Source organism: Lemur catta, chromosome 2 (genome assembly GCF_020740605.2).
Source record: "Lemur catta isolate mLemCat1 chromosome 2, mLemCat1.pri, whole genome shotgun sequence".
NCBI lineage: Eukaryota > Metazoa > Chordata > Mammalia > Primates > Lemuridae > Lemur > Lemur catta.
This window is the reverse complement of record NC_059129.1, coordinates 110,276,133-110,281,650: the sequence shown is the minus strand read 5'-3', so window position 1 is coordinate 110,281,650 and position 5,518 is coordinate 110,276,133. Positions and strand designations below refer to the sequence as shown.

Genomic DNA, 5,518 nt, shown 5'->3' with positions numbered 1-5,518 from the left:
ACTACCAAATCATTTTCCAAAGTGGCTGAATCATTTTGCATTTCCAGCAGGAATATTGTTTCACCACCTTGCCAACACCTGTTCTTGTCGGTCTTTTAAACTAGGTCTACTCTAGGGGGATCTATGGTATCTCAATGTAACTTATTTACATTTTTTTATTGAATAATGATGCTGAGCGTAATTTTATCCTTGATTTTCTACTTGATAATCTTTTATGACATGTCTGTTTAAACATATCAACTTTTTAATTCCATTGCTTGCCTTTTTCTTATTGAGTTATCCAGTTATCATACATTTTATATTCTGAGTACAAGTACTTCATAAAATAAATGTAATGCAAGTATATCCTTCCAGCATGTGTTTTTTTTTTATTTTGATGAGTTCCAGTTTATCCATTTTCTTTTATAGTTTATGCTTCCATGCCCTATATAAAATTTTTTTTCCTAAAACAAAATCACAAAGATTTTCTCTTTTTTCCCAAGAAATCTTGTAATTTTTAACTCTTACATTTATAGCTCTGAATCGTTTCAAGCTGACTTTTATATATGGTGTGAGGTAGAAGTTGAAAAAATATTCTTATCAAAAAACACATTTCAAAGTATTATAGTATCATTTGTTGAAAATATTATCTTTTCCATATTATCACTAAGGTATTTTGTCCAAAATCAATTACCATTTATATTTTGGCTTTGTTCCTAAACTTTATTCTATTCAGTTGATGTGTATGTCTATCTTTACACAAAAAACAGACATTTTATCATTAGTTTTCAAATGAAGTTGTATAACTCTCCCAAATTTGTCTTTCTTTTCAAAAAGATTTTTGGCTCTTTTAGGTTATTTGCATTTTCATATAAATTTTTGATCCAGTTTTTCAATTTCTAACAAAATATTCTGCTGGTATTTTTATTAGGAATGGAATAAATCTATACATCAGTATGAAAGACAATTTCCATCTTATTAGTACGCAGTGTTCCAAACCATAAATATAAAGTATCTATTTTTCTAAAGATTTTTTGTGGGTAATTTTTTTTTATGTCAGAATATTATGGGGTAAAAACATTTTAGTTACAAATAATGGCTTTACCTTGCCCAAGCCAGGGCTACAAGCATACCCTTCCCCCATACAGTGTGCTCCACATCTATTAGTTGTGAGTTTACCAACTTACACCACACCTATCCCACTTGACCAGCACCCAGTGAATATTACTACCATATGAGCAGCATACTGTTGATCAGTTAGTACCAATTTGATGGCAAGAACATGTGGTGCTGGTTTTTCCATTCTTGTGTTACCTCACTTAAAAATATGGGCTCAAGCTCTATCCAGGATAATATAAGAGATGCTAGTTCACCATTGTTTTTTTTGTAGTTGAGCAGTATTCCATGGTATACATGTGCCACATTTTATTAATCCACTTTATGTATTGATGGGCACTTGGGTTGGTTCCACATCTTTGCAATTGTGAATTGTGCTGCCATAAACATTGAGTGCAGTTGTCTTTATTATAGAATGTCTTTTTTTTTTCCTTTGGGTAGATGCCTATTAGTAGGATTTCTGGATCAAATGGTAGTTCTATTTTTAACTCTTTGAGATCTCTCCAAATTACTTTCCATAGGGGTTTTACTAATTTATAGTCTCACCAGCAGTGTAATAGTGTTCCAATCTCTCTACATACATGTCAGCATTTGTTGTTTTGGGGCTTTCTGATAAAGGCCATTCTTACTGGAGTTAGGTGACATCTCATTGTAGTTTTGATTTGTATTTCCCTAATAATTAGAGATGTTGAGTACTTTTATACATGGTTGCTCGCAATTATTCTGTCTTCTTTTGAAAAGTTTCTGTTCATGTCCTTTGCCCTTTTATTGATGGGGTTGTTTGATTTTTTTCTTGTTGATTTTCTGAAGTTCTATATAGATTCTTGTTATCAGCCCTTTATCGGATGTGTAGAATGTAAATATTTTCTCCCATTCTGAAGGTTGTTTATTCACTCTAAGGACAGTTTCCTTGGCTGTGCAGAAGCTTTTTAATTTGATCAGATACCATCTATTAATTTTTGTTGCTGCTGTGATTGCTTTGGGGGCCTTCTTCATAAATTCTTTGCCTAGGCCAATATTTATAAGAGTTTTTTGAACATTTTCTTCTAGAATTCTTAAGGTTTCACACCTTAGGTTTAAGTCTGTTATCCACAGTGGGTTGATTTTTGTGAGAGGTGAGAGGTGGGGATCCAGTTTCAATCGTCTGCTTGTGGTTATCCAGTTTTCCCAGCACCACTTATTGAGATAGAGATTCTTTTCCCCAATGTATATTTTTGTCTGCTTTGTTGAAGATTAGATGATAATATGAGGATGGTTTTATGTCTGGGTTCTGAGTCCTGTTCCAAAGGTCTATATGTTGGTTCTTGTGGCAGTACCTTGCTGTTTTGGTTACTGTAGCCGTGTACTAAAGCTTGATGTCTGGTAGACTGATGCCTCCCAATTATTTCTTCTTGCTTAAGATTGCTTTGATTATACAAGGTCTTCTCTGGTTCCATATGAAGCATAGAATTATTTTTTCTAGATCTGTAAAGAATGATGATAGAATTTTGATGGAGATTGCATTAATTATGTAGATCACTTTAGGTAGTATGGACATTTTAACAATATTGATTCTGCCAATTCATGAGCATAGTAGGGTTTTCCATCTGTTTACATCTTCTACAATTTGTTTTCTCAGTGTTTTGTAGTTCTCTCACCTCTTTCATTAAATATATTCCTAAGTATTTAATTTTCTTTGATGCTGTTGTGAAAGGTGTTGCATCTTTGATTTGATTTTCAGCTTGACTGTTATTGGTATATATGAATGGCACTGATTTGTGTGCATTAATTCTGTATCCTGAGACTTTACTGAATTCATTTCTCAATTGTAGGAATCTCTTGGTTGAATCCTTAGGATTTTCTAGATATAATACTATATTGTCAACAAATAGTGAGAGTTTGACCTCTTCTGCCCCCATTCGGATGCCCTTAATTTCCCTCTATTGTCTGACTGCTCTGGCAAGGACTTCCAGCATTATGTAGAATAGAAGTGGAGATAGTGGGCAACCTTGTCTGGTTCCAGTTCTAAACAGAATGCTTCCAATTTTTCCCTGTTCAGTATGATACTAGCTATGGGTTTATTGTCTATGGCCTTAATAATTTTAAGGTATGTCCCATCTATGCTTATTTTGTTAAGAGTTTTTATCATAAAAGTGTGCTGGATTTTGTCAAATTCTTTTTCTGTAACTATTAAGAGACCATCTTGTTTTTATTTACGTGGTGAATTACCTTTAGAAAAGATTTGCGTATGTTGAACCAAACTTGAATCTCTGGGATAAAGCTCACCTGGTCATGATGAATTATTTTTTTGATGTGCTGTTGGATTCAATTTGCTAAGATTTTGTTGAGGATTTCTGAATCTATATTCATGAGGGATATTGGTCTGTAGTTTTCTTTTTTGTGTGTGTCCTTTCCTGGCTTTGATATCACGGTGATATTGCCTTTATAGAATGAGTTGGGGAGGATACCGTCCTTCTCAATGTTCTAGAATAATTTCTGCAGTATAGGTATGAGTTATTCCTTATAGATTTGGGGAAATTTAGGAGTGAACCCATCCAGTGTGGGACTTTTTTTTGTTGAAAGATTTTTAATTGCTGCTTCAATTTCTGTGTGTGATATTGGTCTGTTCAGGAATTCTATTTCTTTCTGATTCAGCCTAGGAAGGTTGTGTGTGTCTTAGTATTTGTCCATTTCTACTATATTTCGTAGTTTTGTGGCATATAGATTTTTATATTATCCAAACATAAAGTTTTGTTGTATTTCTGTGATGTCTGTAGTGACCTCTCCTTTTTCATTTCTAATTGCTTTTATGAGAGTCCTTTCCTTACTAGTTCTTGTCAATCTAGCAAGAGGGCTGTCAATTTTGTTTATCTTTTCAAAAAGCCAACTTTTGGTTTTATTGATCTTCTGTATAGTTCTTTTCTTCTCAATTTCATTTAGTTTTGCTCTGATCTTTGTTATTTCTTTTCTTTTTTGGGTTTAGAATTAATTTGTTCTTCCATTTCCAGTTCCTTGACATGGTTTATTAGTTTGTTGATTTGTGAGCTTTCTGTCTTTTAGATGTGAGTGAATATTTAATGCTATTAGTTTTCCTTTCAGGAATGTTTTTGCTGTATCCCATAGATTTTGATAACTTGTGTCACCATTATCATTTAATTTGAAGAATCTTTTGATTTCCATCTGGATCAACTCCTTGACCCAATAGTCATTCAGCAATAGATTGTTTAATTTCCATGACTTTGTGAAGTGATTGATTTTAGAGAAAGTTCCATGAGCTTATGAGAAGAACGTATATTTGGCTTTATTTGGGTGAAATGTTTTATAAATGTCTGTGAGACTCATTTGTTCTAGAGCTCTGTTTAAATTCATTGTTTATTTGCTTATTTTTCTGCTTGGAGGATCTGTCCAGTTCAGTCAGTGGGGTGTTGAAATCCCCAGCTACTATGGCATTCCTGTTTATTGTGTTATTTAGATCAGTGTTTGCTTTATGTATCTGAGTGGTCCTGTGTTGGGGGCATAAATATTAAGAATTGTTAAGTCTTCTTGTTGGATTTCCTTTCACCATTCTATAGTGACCATGTTTGTCTTTCTTTACTTTTGTTATTTTAAAGTTTATGTTATCTGACATAAGAATAGCTACCCCCGCTTTCTTTTGGCTTCCATTGGCCTGGAAGTTTGTTTTCCAATTCTTGACCTGAGTCAAAAATATGGAACACTTTACAAATTTACATATCATCCTTGTGCAGGGGCCATGTTAATCTTTGTTGTATTGTTCCAATTTTAGTATATGTGCTACTAAAGCGAGCACTACTTTTCTAAATTTTCAATAAGCAATATTTCATAGTTCCAGTGCACAGGTATTGCATGTTTTTTATACTTATCCCTAAGTATTTCTTGCTTATTGATCTTATTGTAAATAAAACTTAATTTCAATTTTCAACTATTTGTGCATAATATGCAATAATTTAATTGATTTTTATATATTGATTATATATTATATGATGTTCCTAACTCACTTACTAGTTTTAGTAGCTTTTATTGTAGATCCCTTCAGGTATTCTACATTGATTATCATGTTATCTCCAATCCAGTCTACGTATTTTATTGCTATTTATTTTTCTTGCCTTACCTTATTATATTAGGTGGAACTTACATTAAAATATTTTCATTTTTTGGATTTGACATGCTAGTATTTTAATACAACTTACTGTATCTATGTTTATGAAGGTAATTGGTTTCAGTATTATTTCTTTGTAGTATCTTTCTCTGGTTTTGGTAACAGGGTGATGCTAGCTATATAAAATTTTTGCTACTCACTACTTTGTTACCTAAATGCAGATAGGCCACTTTATTTTAATTGAGCCTAGTATCTGCCATGCAATCATACTTAAAATGCACCACGTAGATCAATATCATGTCATTTTTTGCATCAGGATCCCATCCA

General features: G+C 32.8%; 1 non-coding gene across 1 annotated transcript; it reads right to left on the bottom strand.

The window, feature by feature from the left end:
- Positions 1 to 4,775: 4,775 nt before the first annotated feature.
- LOC123633656 lies at positions 4,776 to 4,882 on the bottom strand. The gene has a single exon (XR_006733683.1). It is a non-coding gene; the product is annotated as a U6 spliceosomal RNA (small nuclear RNA).
- Positions 4,883 to 5,518: the final 636 nt, after the last annotated feature.